Here is a 15,577-nt window from a genome sequence, read left to right on the forward strand (position 1 = left end):
TATGAAATTCCATTTATACCAGATTCTCTAACATCACCATCTTGATGTTGAGAGCTTGTCTGAAAAGTCACTAATAATGTCTTTGATGGACACATAGATGACAAGGTCAGAATGCAACTTACAGGGAGCTATACATCTGTTATGAACTTACTGTAAGTATCCTTGGCTAATATTTTCAATGAAATGGGCTTTAGGGATGTAGATGAATCAAACAATGTCCATCAGTCATATAGGTCAATTTCCTGTAGGACCATTATGCCTTCAATTACTAATCGCCATCTCTTCAGAATTAAAAAGCTAGGGGAGGGGCGCCTGGGTGGCTCCGTTGGTTAAGCGTCCGACTTCGGCTCAGGTCACAGACCTCACAGTTTGTGAGTTCGAGCCCCGCGTCGGGCTCTGTGCTGACAGCTCAGAGCCTGGAGCCTGCTTCACATTCTGTGTCTCCCTCTCTCTCTGCCCCTTCCCTGCTCATGCTGTGTCTCTCTCTGTCTCAAAAATAAATAAACATTAAAAAAAATTAAAAAAAAAAAAGCTAGGGGAAGAAAATGTCTTTGAATTTGATGTAAGAGAAGACTATGGTGTTTTGAAGGGTTCACCTACCATCTGGCATCCTCAGATTGGCAGTGGACAGGAGGATAGCAACCCACTATCTTGATGCATGTCGCTAGTTCCAGAGGGAGAATATGGACCTTATTGTCAAATACTTTTTATCAATATCAGCTGTCCACCTCTGCCAGGTCCAGCCTGCCGGACTTGGGGGCAACACAATGCCTGATGCCTGGATTCAGAACATGAGGAAGGCCAGCTGGGGGGTGGGGGGGGGACTGCAGCAGGGCCTGGGGCAGTGAGGGAGATGGCTCAGGGTCACCTCCCCACAGGGCAGGCTCTGGAGTTTACCTGCCAAAGAGTAGCACACTCTCCCTCAAGACATCCCTCTCCATGATGGAACATAAGGCTGAGCCCCAAAATTCCAGGAGAAATGAGGGACACCCATCTTTTCAAATGCAATGGCCTCTGCAGAGCTTGGCCCCAGAGAAGTTGGAGTCTTGGAGTCACAGAACTCTGATGCCCATGATACCAGCCTTTTCTGACCCAGCACTCAGAGCCACTTCATACATCCCCTCTCCCCTGGCCCATGTCACCCTGTCCACATACCTGGACCAGGTCCCTAATTTCCTCCTTGTACTTCCTCTTTGTTTCTCTCTAACCCCGTCTCTCTCTGTTTCTTCCTTTCACTCCCTAGGACTTGCCCAATTCCCCCACTACTCATCCAGTGTCTCTCTCCTTGCCTATCTCTTTCTCCACCTCTCCCCAGGCTTCAGGCTATCTGCTCTGTGCATGCAGCCCTGTGCAGGAGCATAGGGCACTCCTGTCTCTCCCTCTCTCCTGTCATGTTTGGTCCCAGGCCCTGATCACAATAGAGGAGAATCTCCCCCCACCCCCCATACAGCAGCTGCTTATGTTGACATTTGCTATAGCAATGCTGGCAGCATGTGGACAACCAGACATCTACCCTTGGTGGCCCAGCCACGACCCAAAAGCTGCTGGAGGTCTGGCTGCTTCCCTAAGCTGGGAGGAGAAAGGGGCTCACAGGGTTCAAGGTCCCTGGGGGCAAAGTGGATTGGATTGGCCGATGCAGAAGGAGCCATATCTTACACCCAACTCTCCTGGGTTGTGTTGAAGGAACCTATCTAATACCATTGACCTCTGCCCTCCCCATGCCTCAATAAGGCAACAGGGGGAGGTTTATGGGATATCCTGTGACTCACCACAAAAATTGCTGCCATTTGCCCCTTGGAGGCCACCTGGATTAGTGCTACTGGGGGCAGCTGTTAAGGTGCACAAGGGCATAAGAGCTGGATTAATGCAGGGCTTCCTTACTGGTCTCCTGAATCCATTCCTCACCATCAGAATAGACCCTTTCCTGGAAACAGATACCTGCCCTGCTCATCAGCACAAACCCCATAAACTAGCAGGTGCCATATGCTCATGAGTATGTATCTACAAAATTAACCACCACCACCAGAGCTCCCTAAAGTATGTGTCCAACTCCTCAGATGGAACTATAGGTCCCTTCCAGGCAATACAACCCCAAAGAACGGCCTGTCTTCTTCCACCAATACTATACATTCTACCTGTTGGTTAACTGTGTGTAAAAGAACCCCAAAGGGTACACCTGATGGGGAATGAGTGTCGATTTTCCTGGAAGCAGACGCTGACACAGAGACACAACTGTGTCGAGTATATTAGGAGACACTAGGAAGGACAAAGTGGAGGGGATGGGGTAGGAAGGGAAAGCATTCAGACCAAGGGGCAGATTAGATACCTTCTCTAAATATATAATAACCACAGCTGGTTTTATAATGGTTCACTGTCCATTTCAAATTTCAGACTGATTGTCCTTTATGTCAAAGTGATTTTGAGTTACTGCAATGGGATCTTCTGTTCTCCTCTATGCATTTTGTCTTCTATGATATATGTGTGGCCTGGAATGAGCACTTAATTGTGTGGCTGCATTTGTGTGTCTACCTGTAATGGAAGATTACCTTCAGATCTTAGAGGTAGATCCCTGGATGTACACATTCTCATACTTTTCCTTCTTTGTAAAGTAGGACCCAAATTTTCATAGAAAACACACAGGCATCTTTGTTGGATCTTTTGAAACAGGAATTGCCAATCTCCCAGCCTCAGGCATTATACCCTTAGTTTCATGAAAGTGAATGAACATCTGTTGATGATCTTCTGTGTGCAGATACATTCACTTCCACCCTGAGAAGGGTGAGTGCCCATTCGTCCCATACATTGTACAAATTCCTTATGTGCTTAACCACCTCTTCATCACACTGACCTCAGAGACCAACACTGTCCCTGCTTCTCAGATTACAAAGCTGAGGCTCTGAGATGGCCCCACTGAGAGTGGGTATTAGGGCTGAGACAGCAGGAACACAGGCAAAGTCTCAGGAAATTGTGAGGGAAGTTTCGGAGATGCAAACCTTCAGGCAGGGTAGTGACAGCAGCGCAGGGGTGCGATGACAGAAGTCTAGCAGGAGCTGTTCCTTGGTCAACCCTGAATTTCCCGCTAACAGTCTGACTCAGGCTGAAGGCCAAGGAAGCCGCACAGCTGATCTACAACCTTCCGTTGCATTTAGTCTCACAGAGGCACACAAACTTAGGCAGACAAGCATCCCATAAGAACCAATTTAAACTACAAATCTCCAGGGCATTCTTTCACACAGAACCAAGGGAAACAACAGTCTTTATTTAGATAATGAGCTAGGTGCACTTTGGCCACAATGACATTTCAGAGATGACACCTGCATGAACTGTGCTTGAATCCATGCAGCAGCTCTGTGTGGACCTCACGCTGCACTCACTCTCCCTGCCCAGGTTGGGGCCCTGCCAGAAATGGCCTCCAGATCCATCTCACTGAGTCCATCACCCTCCCCTCTGCAGCACCTCAGCTCTTCCTTCTCGCCCACAGCCTCCAATTCATTCTCATGAGATTCACGTCTCTGTCTCTTGTACTTGAGGACCCATTACTGGAGCTTCCACTATTGTAGATCAGAAGCTCCATGTCATTTAATGCATGTGACTCTCTCCCCGTTAGGACACCTGAAGCCCTTGATGGTAGGGGTGTGCCTCATCTCTCACAGAGCCAGGAACATGGACTCTGTACGAGGCACATCAGCAGAACTGATATGCCTGCTTTTCTATGAAAAGACTCTTTCCTTCTCCACAAGAGACACCTGCAGCCAAGCTCAGTAAGGGAAAATGACATAGCCTAACATACGTATGTCCCGAGAAACCTGAGGAATCTTAACAGTGTCCTCAGCCAGCAGCACCCTTGCATTGCAAAGCCTGTGAGGCCATCTCTACGTCTTCTCAAAGACTCAACAAGGCAGAAGCTGAATGTGCTGAACAGGTCCACTCATACTGTTCAGATTATCTTACAAATAGTCGAGGTGAAGGTGGTGGGTCCTGTCCCTGAGGACATCCAGGAGCTGGAGGCAGCTCATAGAGCCTATGAACAGTGATAAAAGGGGGTCTGTGGGGAAGGGCCTTTAGGGTGGACCTGGTAAAGGAGGAGGTCTTCTTGCATCCACAGGGACCTATACAACAGAAGTGATGGGTATGTTGGTATGACACACAGAAGCACAATGCCCACAGGAGCTGAAACCCAATGGAAGCAGGTGTCAGCACCTGGCCTCTTGTTCATTCACAGGTTCTAGAACAGAGCATCAGTTGCAGAAAACTCTACCTTCCCACAAGATCCCATCTACAGCCTGAAGGTACCAGATGCTACAAGGAGAAACTACTGTTGCCACACGTCACTGCCCGTGTTTATAAATGCAGAAAGCCAAGGCTTCCTATTCTAGAAGATTGATGGCACTAATGCCAGTCTAATAAAGGAGAATATTCCAGAGAGGCAGACATCTGTGTCCAGGGCCCCTCTGGTGTCCTCTTCCACCGCATCTGCAGGCTTTTTATGTGCACTTTGAGGACAGAACATGAAGGAATGAAAGAAAAGCCCAGCACCACACAGAGATTCAGGGCCACCCCAGGGTCAAAGCTCAGCCGGCCAGCCTGTGCCTGTCCTCACTCTGCTTCCCTCCCTGACCAAAGCATCTTCTCTGCACGGCCACAGAGACCTACGAGGAGATGGGGATTCCTGGAGTCATGCAGGGGGCCTGAAAATGTGTTTTCTGAGAGAAACACGTTACCTGTGCACATTCATTGGTCTCAGATATGTTTATCTTAATCCACAGATAATTCAGCTTTTAAGTACAATATGAGGTGCAGAGCTATTTTGTCCCATTGTAAAAGGGAGGTAGAAATTCTACATAAAAGAATGAAGAGAAACAGGTCTCAATTTCGGCTGTGAAACTCCCATAAGGTATCATGAGACAAAGTACCAGTTACAACTGCTCCTGGGACACAAGAGAACCTGCTCATATAAACACAACTGAAGGTTTTTCCTCATATAAACACAACTGAAGAGTATTTCCACCTAGGGGACAACTGGAGAAATTCTCTATCGCACACTTACCAACACAGAAGGATCAGTAATGAATTCTGAAATTTATCTAAGAACACTCAGGACTGCACAAAGCACAGAATATAAAGTTGGAAAGAGTTTTCATCTTTTCCAGTCATGAGGCTCATCACAGACATTCTGAACAAGTTCATCACCTACCCTGAAATAGGAAAAAATGAAAATAATAACAAAATCCCATGTAAAGATGGTGCGGAAGGAGTCAGCTGCTCCAGAAGACTTGAGGGTGTGGTGAAGTGTCATCCTCCTCAAGCTATTTCCACAAACCCAAAGTGAGAGCCACGTGGTCCTCAGCCTCCACTCACTTGTGGCTTCCAGAGGCGCCAGCTAACATGAAAATCTTAAACTGGAGAAGCCTGGAGGCTTGTGAGGAAGTAAATAAAGACAGTAAAGACACCAGAGGACACAGAAAACCAGACAAGGCCAGACAAAAGTTTCCAGAAATCATTGCAACTGAAATGGACAACAGAATTTACCTTGTCTTACTCTGCATCCTTGGTAGAGACACAACTGATGTTCCCCCATCGAAGCTGCGCCACATCCTGGGTCTCATAAAGGCTGGAGGTGGATGGAAGTTGATTCTGACTTGCATAGACTGTGCAGAAGAAAAACAAACCCTCCGCACCATGTCTCATTATATTCAACTCTTTCCCACTCTCTGGTCCTTTACAAGGGGCAGTGGGTTTTTCAGGTGCCTTGGGTGACCATTGAGAACAAGAGGGAAATCTGATCCTGTCCCTAGAGGATGGTTCACAGGGCCCTGGTTCAGGTGTTTTTATAACTGATCAAGCAGCTGTGAGCAGCTCAGGTCTCAAGTAGCTAGAAATAAAGTTAAGGTGTGTCTCATCCTTTGGAGAGCCCAGCACATGGTCTCTGTACAAGCTACATCCTAAGGAGTGCTATGTCTGTCGGCCTATATAAGGCCTCTTTCCTTCTCTGTAAGAGACATGTGTTGCCCAGCTCACTATGTGGAAATGACAGCCTGTTTCATGCATGTCCTGAGAAACTTGAAGAACTTTTTAACATCCTCAGCCAGACCGACCTGAAAGCCCTGTGGTGCCATCACTGCGTCTTTTCCAAACACACAAGAAAAAAGACAAAACGTGTTTTATAAGTCAACTCATACTGTTCAGATCATCTTTCCAGATGGTGGAGGTGGAGGGTGAGGTCCCAGAGGCCACCAGGTTGGAGAAGGTGGGGGTGGCCCAAAGCCCATGGATGGTGATAAAGAGCAGCCCACGGGGTACGACATGGAGGGCACTTCTGGGAAAGGAGGAAACGCTCTGGCAGCCACGTTGACCTGTAGGATAGAAATTAAACTTTTGAGCTGTGTTAGGGTAAAAGGTGAAAAATCCAACAACAACACCAACACTAACATAGCTGAACTGCAGTGAAGCAGGAACAGTGCCTGTCTCCTTCCCCTCCACCTGGTTTCAACAGGGCAGCAGCAGTGCCACAAAACTCCACCCTTCCCACCAGGTCCCACCTAGAGCTTCTAGGAGTTTGAGGAGACAATGCAGTGCATTGCTTGCAGCATGCATGGTACTAGCTGTGTCTGCAAATGTAGGGAAGGAAGTGGCTAGTCTTAAAGGATCAGAGGGATAATTCCAGACTACTAAACAAAGTCTGTTCCACACACACAGAGGCTTCTATTTCCAGGACTACTCTCCACCCAGCCCTTCACCACCTCAACAGCTCCGTCTTGGCATAATAAGAGCTGAAATGATGAGGAAGAATTATGTTTTCATATCATACATTTACATCTTTAATGCATTTCAAGTTCATACTTGTCAGTGGTGTAACATAAGGATGTAAGCTTTATTCTTATGCATGTAAATATCCAATTTTCCCAGCACCAGTTATTCAAGAGACTACTTTTCTCCACTGTGTATTCTGGACACCCCTGTCAAATACTAGTTGACTGTGCATGCATGGGTTTAGTTTGGGCTCTCAATTTCTGTTCCATTGTCTTGTGTGTGTGCTTATGCCAGTGACATAACTGATTTCTTTCGTGTCAGAATGCAGCTTGAAATCAAGAAATGTGATGCCTCCTATCTTGTTCTTTCTTGCTTTGGCTACTTGGGGTGTTTTTGTGGTTCCAAATATATTTTAGGATATGTTTTTCTAATTGCGTAAAAATTGCATTGGAGTATTGATAGAGATTGCATTGAGTCTCTAGATGGCTTTGGGTAGTATGGATATTGTATCTATATTAATTCCTCCAAAAGATGGACATGGATGGCTTTTCACTGACTTGTGTGTTCTTCATTTCTTTCATCCAAATTGAATTTCTTCCATTTCTCCACACAGGTTTTATAGTTTTCTGTAGAGAGATCTTTCACTTCCTTGGCTAAATTTATTCCTATATATTTTATTGTTTTTGATGCTATTGTAAATGGGATTCTTTTCTTTATTTCTTTTTAGATAATGTGGTTAATGGATAGGAATGCTACAGAATTTGGTATGGTGACTTTCTATTTTGCAACTTTACTGCATTTCTTGATTAGATATTAACAGGCTCTTTTACATTAAACTTTTTATTTCATTCCTTCACCTTACTTAAAAAAATCATTTTATTTGGGAATAGCTGACACACTATGTTACATTAGTTTCAGAGGAACAACATAGTGATTGGGCAAGTGTATACATTCTGCTACACTAACACAGGTGTAGCTATCATGTGTCACCATGCATCTATTCCAGTACCATTCAGTATGTTCCCTATGCTGTATCTTCTATCTATGATTTATTCATTACATAACCAGAAGCCTGCATCACCCAATCCCCTTCACATATCTAGGGCATCCTTGTCTTGTGCCTTATCTTAAAGGAAAATCTTTCACAATATCACTATTGAGTATGATGTTAGCTGCGGACTTCACATACATGGCCTTTCTTATGTTGAGATATGTTCCTTCTACACTGAATTTTTAAAGAGTTTTTTAGCACAAATGGATACCAAATTTTCTCAAATCTTTTTTCTGTGTCTATTGACATGGTCATATGAGTTTTCTTTTTAATTTTTAAAATTTATTTATTTTTACTTTAAATTTTTAACAATTTATTTATTTATGTATTTATTATGTATTTTTCAAGTTTTTACTTAAATTCCAGTTGGTTAACATACAGTGCAATACTAGTTTTGGGTATAGAATTTAGTCATCCATCTGGCCAACAGGCACATGAAAAGATGCTCAACGTCGCTCCTCATCAGGGAAATACAAATCAAAACCACTCTCAGATATCACCTCACGCCAGTAAGAGTGGCCAAAATGAACAAATCAAGAGACTATAGATGCTGGAGAGGATGTCGAGAAACGGGAACCCTCTTGCACTGTTGATGGGAATGCAAATTGGTGCAGCCACTCTGGAAAACAGTGTGGAGGTTCCTCAAAAAATTAAAAACAGACCTACCCTATGACCCAGCAATAGCACTGCTAGGAATTTACCCAAGGGATACAGGAGTACTGATGCACAGGGGCACTTGTACCCCAATGTTTATAGCAGCACTCTCAACAATAGCCAAATTATGGAAAGAGCCTAAATGTCCATCAACTGATGAATGGATAAAGAAATTGTGGTTTATATACACAATGGAGTACTACGTGGCAATGAGAAAGAATGAAATATGGCCCTTTGTAGCAACATGGATGGAACTGGAGAGTGTTATGCTAAGTGAAATAAGCCATACAGAGAAAGACAGATACCATATGGTTTCACTCTTATGTGGATCCTGAGAAACTTAACAGAAACCCATGGGGGGGGGGGGGAAGGAAAAAAAAAAAGAGGTTAGAGTGGAAGAGAGCCAAAGCATAAGAGACTGTTAAAAACTGAGAACAAACTGAGGGTTGATGGGGGGTGGGAGGGAGGGGAGGGTGGGTGATGGGTATTGAGGAGGGAACCTTTTGGGATGAGCACTGGGTGTTGTATGGAAACCAATTTGGCAATAAACTTCATTTATTGAAAAAAAAGAATTTAGTCATCCATCACTTATGTACAACACCCAGTGTTCCTCAATACTTGTGTCCTCCTTAGCCCATCACCCATTTAACCCATCCCCCTGCCCACCTCCCTTCTAGCAACCGTCAGTTTGCTATTTATAGTTAAGAGTCTGATTTCTGCTTGATTTTTCTTTCATTCAAGTATGTGAGGGGTCACATTTATTGATTTGCATTGCTTAACATCCTTCCTTTACAGGGAAAAAAAGACCCTTCATCACGGTCAATGATCCTTTTAATGTGCTGCTGAATTTGGTTTGCCTGTGTATTATTGGAAATTTTTCATCTATATTCATCACGGGGATACTGGCCTATAGTCTTCTGTTCAGGTAGTATCCTTTTCTGGCTTCCTAACAGGGTAATTCCAATCTCATGAAATGAGTTTGGTGGTGTTCATTCCTCTTTAATCAGTGAGAGGGCTGCTGTTAGATTTCTTCTACAAACTTTTGCTCAAATTCACCAGTGAATCCGCCTGGTCCTGGGCTTTTCTTCACTGGAAGATTTTCAATTACTGATTCAAATTACTTGCATTGGTTATCTTCTGGTATTGATACAGTCTTCCTTTAATTGGTCTGTAAAAACCTTCTATTCCTTCCTGATACAGTCTTGGTAGGTTGTGTGTTTCTCAGAACCTATCCATTTCTTCTAGGTAGTCAGTTTGTTGGCATCTAATTTGGCCATAGTTGCCTCTTTGTCTCCTCTATGTTTCTGTGCTATCAGATGTAATGTCTTCTCTCTTACTTATAATTCTTTTGATTTGGGTCCTCTCTCTGTCTTAGCATAGTCTATGTACAGGCTTGTCAATTTTGTTTAACTTTTCAGAAAACCGACTGTTGGTCTTCTTCATATTTTCTACTGATTTCATGGTCTCAGTTTCATTTGTTTCCATTCTCATATGTATTACTTTCTCCCTTCTGAGAACATTGGACTTAGATTGTTGTTTTCTTCTAGTTCTTTGAAGTTAGTTACGTTGTTCATTTGAGTCCCAAATCTATCCTCCATGCATGCAAATCCAGTGACTCATCAGAGAACCTTCAACAGGTCTTTCCTGTCCTATCTCTGATTCTCAGAACTCTGAGAAAAACAACCAGAAAATTTACTTGAAAACACAACAGATGGAAAACTTCCCTATGCGGGGAAGGAAACAGATCCAGAAGCAGGAGGCACAAAGAACCCCCAATATATTCAACAGAAGCAGATCCACACCAAGTCATATAATAATTAAAACCCAAAATGTCATTATAAAGAAAAATTTTAAAACAAAAGATGACAGTTACCTATAAGGGAAACCCTATAAGATTATCACTGGATTTTTTTCAGAAGAAACTTTGAAACCGTAAGTGAGCAGCATGGTATGTTAAAGGTGCTGAATGGAAAACACCTGCAGCCAAAAAGAGTCTATCCAGCACACTATCATTCAGATGGAAGGAGAGATCAAGAGATACCCAAATAAAAACTAAGCGAGTTCACTACCAACAAACCACCCTGGCAAGAAATGTTAAAGGGGAATCTTTGAGTGGAAAAGAAACACCTAAAGTGACAGTATTAAAGTGCAAAACGCTAAAGCAATAAAAACAAGTATTTCTGTAAAACATCAGTCAAGGTATTCACGATATAAAAGGTTTTGAAATGTGACACTACATATTTACAACACGGGGAGGAAAGGAGTAAAGAACTGGTTCAAACTTAAACAGCTATCAACTGAATATAGACCTCTATATGCAGAAGTGGTTAGGTACAAACCTAATAATAACCACAAACCAAACACCAGTAATACATATGGAGAGAATAAAGACAAGCAATTTCAAATGTGCTACTAAAGAAACCCAGCAAACCGTAAAAAAGAGAAAAAGAAAGGATCAGAAAGATTCAGAAACAACCAAAATCAAGTAATAAAATGACAACAAGTACATGTCTATCAATTACTTTGAATGGAAACAGAATAAATGCTCAAATCAAAGGCAGTGGGTGACAGATAGGGGCACCTGGATGGCTCAATTGCTTGAGATTTCGCCTCTTGATTTGGGCTCAGGCTATGATCCCAGGATCATGGGACTGAGCCCCATGTTGGGTTCTGCACTGAGCATGGAACTTGCTTAAGATTCATTCTCATTCTCTCTCTCTCTCTCTCTCTCTCTCTCTCTCTCCCCACTTCCCCCACCCCACCCTCCCACGCCTGTGCTCTCTCTCTCTTAATAATAAAAGGCACTGGGTGATAGAATGGATAAAAATATAGGACCTATCTATCTTCTACCTACAAGAGACTAATTATAGAACTAAATATCAAAAGAAAACTGCAGTAGCAATACCTATATCAGACAAAATAGATTTAAAAATAAAACAGTAACAAGAGACAAAGGACACTTAATAATAAAAAGTACAATCCAACAAAAAGAACAATTGTAAACATATATGCACTCAACCTGAGAGCATCCAAATACACAAAACAGTCAAAAACAAAAGTAAAGGAATTGATAGTCATACAATCCTAGTAGGGCACTTTTACACCCCAATGGCATCAGTAGAGAGATCATTCAATCATAAAATCAACAAGGAAGTGGTGATGTTGAGTGATAGAGTAGACCAGATGGACTTAACTGATATATTTAGGACATTCCATCCTAAAACAGCACAATACACTTTCTTTTCAGGTGCACATGGAACATTCTCCACACTAGATAAAATATTAGGTCATAAAACAAGCCAAAACAAAATCAAACAGATCGAAGTCATACCATGTGTCTTTTCAGACCACAGTGCTATGAAAGTAGAAGTCTACAACAAGAAAAAAATCTGGAAAAAGCACAAAAACATGGAAGTTAAATAACATGCTCCTAAACAATCAATGGGTCAGCCAAGAAATCAAAGAAGAAATCCAAAAGGACATGGAAACAAATGAAGATGAAAACACAACAATCCAAACTTTTGTAAAGCAGGAAAAGTGGTTCTAACAGGGAAGTTTATAGCAATATAGGTCTGCCGCAGGGGGAAAACAACAACAACAAAAACCTGAAGTAAATTCCAAAACCTTATGACAATAAAAGCTAGACAAAGGACAACAAACAAAACCCCCAAATAGCAGAATGAAGAAAATAATTAAAAGCAGAGGAGAAATAAATGATACAGAAATTAAAACTACAGTAGAACAAGGTAAATGAAATTAGGAGATGCTTCCATGAAAAGATCAATAAAATTGATAACCCTTAGCCGCACTAATCAGAAAACAGAAACAACACATATAAATAACAATGACGGAGAAGAACAACCAACACCAGAGAAATACAAAGAAATGTAACAGAATATTATGAAAAACTATATGCCAACAAATTGGAATATACGGATCAATTCCTAGAAACATGGAACCTACCAAAACTGAAGCAGGATGAAATAGAAAATTTGAACAGATTGTTTACTAGCAAGAAGACAGACTCAGTAATCAAAAATCACCTAACAGACAACAGTCCAGGACCAGAGGACTTCACAAGCACATTCTACCAAACATCTGAAGAAAAGTTGATGCCTGTACTTGTCAAACTATACCAGAAAACAGAACAGGAAACAAAATACCCAAATTACTTATATGAGACCAGCATTACCCTGATACCAAAACCAAATAAAGACACCATGGAAAAACAAAACTACAGGTCCATATCGTTCATGCACACAGATGCAGAAGTCCTCAACCAAGATTTAGCAAACAGAATCCAACAACACATTCAAAAAATAGTCCACCAGCATAAAGTGGGATATCTTCCAGAATGCAAGGGTAGTTCCATATTCAAATATCAATCAACCTGCAATATCACAAAGGATAAAATATATATCATTTCTACAGACACAGAAAAATTATTTGACAAAGTAAAACTCTCATCCATGATAAAAACCCTCTAAAAACAGGTTTAGAGGGAACATACCTCAGCTTAATATAGTCTATCTATGTAAGCCCACAGCAGACATCATACTCAGTGGAGAAAACAGAAAGCTTTCCTCCAAGGTCAGTAAAAAGTAAAGATCTCCACTCTTACCACTTATGTTCAACATAGTACTGGCAGTCCTAGTCACAGCACTTAGCCAACAAAAAGAAATGAAAGGCATTCACATTGGGAAGGAAGAAGTACAATTTCACTATGTGCACATGATGTGATACTCTATATAGAAAATCCAATAGACTCCACCAAAAATCTACCAGAACTGAAACTTGAATTTAGTAATGTCACAGGATGGAAAATCAATGTGCAGAAATCAGTAGCATTTCTATTATAATAAAGCAATAAAAGGGAAATTAAGGAAACAATCCCAATTATATTTACACACACACACACACACACACACACACACACACACAATAATAAGATACCTAGGAATAAACCTAAGCAAATAAGTACAAGACCTTTACTCTGACCACTGTGAAACACTGATGAAAGAAATTGAAGACAACACAAATAAATGGAAAGGCATTCCATGCTCATGCACAGAAAGAACCAGGGGTGCCTGGGTGTCTCAGTCGATTAAGCGTCCGACTCCAGCTCAGTTCATGATCTCATGTTTGTGGGTTTGAGGTCTGCATTGGGCTCTGTACGGATAGCTCAGAACCTGGAATCTGCTTGGGATTCTGTGTCTCCCTCTCTCTCTGCCCCTCCCCCACTCATGCTCTGTCTCAGTCTCTCTAAAATAAATAAAACATTTAAAAAAATTTTTTTAGGGGCACCTGGGTGGCTCAGTCGGTTAAGCGTCCGACTTTGGCTGAGGTCATGATCTTGCAGTCTGTGAGTTCGAGCCCCGCATCAGGCTCTGTGCTGACAGCTCAGACCCTGGAGCCTGTTTCAGATTCTGTCTCTCTCTCTCTCTCTCTCTCTGACCCTCCCCTGTTCATGCTCTGTCTCTCTCTGTCTCAAAAATAAAAATAAATGTTAAAAAGAAATTTTTTTTAAAAGAAAAGCACCTGGCTGGCTCAGTTGGTTAAGTGTCCGACTTCAGTTTGGGTCATGATCTCACAGTTCGTGCATTTGAGCCCCACGTTGGGCCATGTGCTGAATGACAGCCCAGAGTGTGGAGGCTGGAGGATTCTATGCCTCCATCTCTTCCTGCCCCTCCCCCACTCACGCTCTATTTCTCTCTCTCTCTCAAAAATAAATAAACATAAAAAAATTTTTCAGTAAATAAATAAAAAAGAACCAATATTTTTGAAATGTCTACACTACCAAAGCAATCCACAGATTTAATGTAATCTCTATCAAAGTACCAACAGCATTTTTTCACACAACTAAAACAAAAATCCTAAATATATATGGAACCAGTAAAGACCCCAAATTACCAAAGAAGCTTTGGAAAACAAAAGCAAAGCTGGAGGGATCACAATTCACGACTTCAAGTTCTAGTCCAAGGCAGTAGGCAGTAAAACAGTATGGTCCTGGCACAAAAATAAATACATACATTGAGGGGACAGAATAAAATATTCAGAAATAAACCTACAATTTTATGTTCAATTAATCCTCAACAAAGCAGGAAGGAATATCCAATGGGAAAAATCAGGCTCTTCAACAAATGGTGCTGGAAAAACTGGTCAGCTATAAGCAAAAGAATAAAATTGGACCACTTTCTTATACTATACACAAAAATAAATTCAAAATGGATTAAGGACCTAATGTGAGATATGAATCCATAAACATCCCAGAACAGAGAACAGGCAGTAATGTCTCCAGTAACTACCATAGCAACATTTTTCTAGAAATGTCCCCTGAGGCAAGGGAAATAAAAGCAAAAATAAATTATTGGGACTTCATCAAAATAAAAAGCCTCTGCATAGCAAAAGAAACAATCAGCAAAGCTAAAAGGCAACCTACTGAACAGAGAAGATATTTGCAAATGACATATCCAAAACAGGGTTAGTATCCCAAATATATAAAGAATTTGTGCAAATAAACCCACACAAAAATATCCAATTAAAAAATGAGCAGAAGAAATGAACAGATCTCTCTCCAAAGAAGATACAGAGATGGCCAACACACACATGAAAAGATGCTCAACATCTCCCCTCAGCAGGGAAATGCAAATCAGAAGTACAAGGAGACATCAATTCATACCTGTCAGAATGGCTACAATGAACAACAGAAGAAACAAGGGTAGAATGGGTTGCGCAGGAAAAGGAGCTCTTGTGCACTGTTGGTGGGAATGCCAACTGCTGCCACACTGTGGAAACAGTATGGAGGTTCCTCAACAAGGGTAAAAATGGAACTACCCGATGATCCAGCAATAGCACTACTGAGTACCCCTAAAATACAAAAACACTCTTTCAAAGGGATACATGCACCCCATGTTTAGGCAGCAATATTTACAAGACAAATTATGGAAGAGCACAAGTGTCCCTAGATAGATGAATACATACAGACCTGGAAAACACACACACACACACACACACACACACACACACACACGTATACATGTATGTATATATGTGCAGACATACATACATGTATATATATATATATACATACATATATATATATACACACACACAATGGAATCA

The 15,577-nt window shown here is 41.8% G+C and overlaps 1 long non-coding RNA gene across 1 annotated transcript in view; it reads right to left on the minus strand.

Moving 5' to 3' along the window:
• LOC128778879 (uncharacterized) overlaps positions 1–13,064 on the minus strand; it is a 57,033-nt gene extending 43,969 nt beyond the window's left edge. Inside the window, exons 1-3 of the long non-coding RNA XR_008424735.1 lie at positions 12,966–13,064; positions 6,180–6,353; positions 5,530–5,648 (exon numbers count right to left, since the gene is read on the minus strand). This is a non-coding gene — a long non-coding RNA (uncharacterized LOC128778879). The remainder of the gene's footprint in view (positions 1–5,529; positions 5,649–6,179; positions 6,354–12,965) is intronic.
• Positions 13,065–15,577: the final 2,513 nt, after the last annotated feature.

The sequence above is a fragment of the Panthera pardus genome, unplaced genomic scaffold (genome assembly GCF_024362965.1).
Source record: "Panthera pardus isolate Hobbes unplaced genomic scaffold, ASM2436296v1 HiC_scaffold_10, whole genome shotgun sequence".
In the NCBI taxonomy this organism is placed as follows: domain Eukaryota; kingdom Metazoa; phylum Chordata; class Mammalia; order Carnivora; family Felidae; genus Panthera; species Panthera pardus.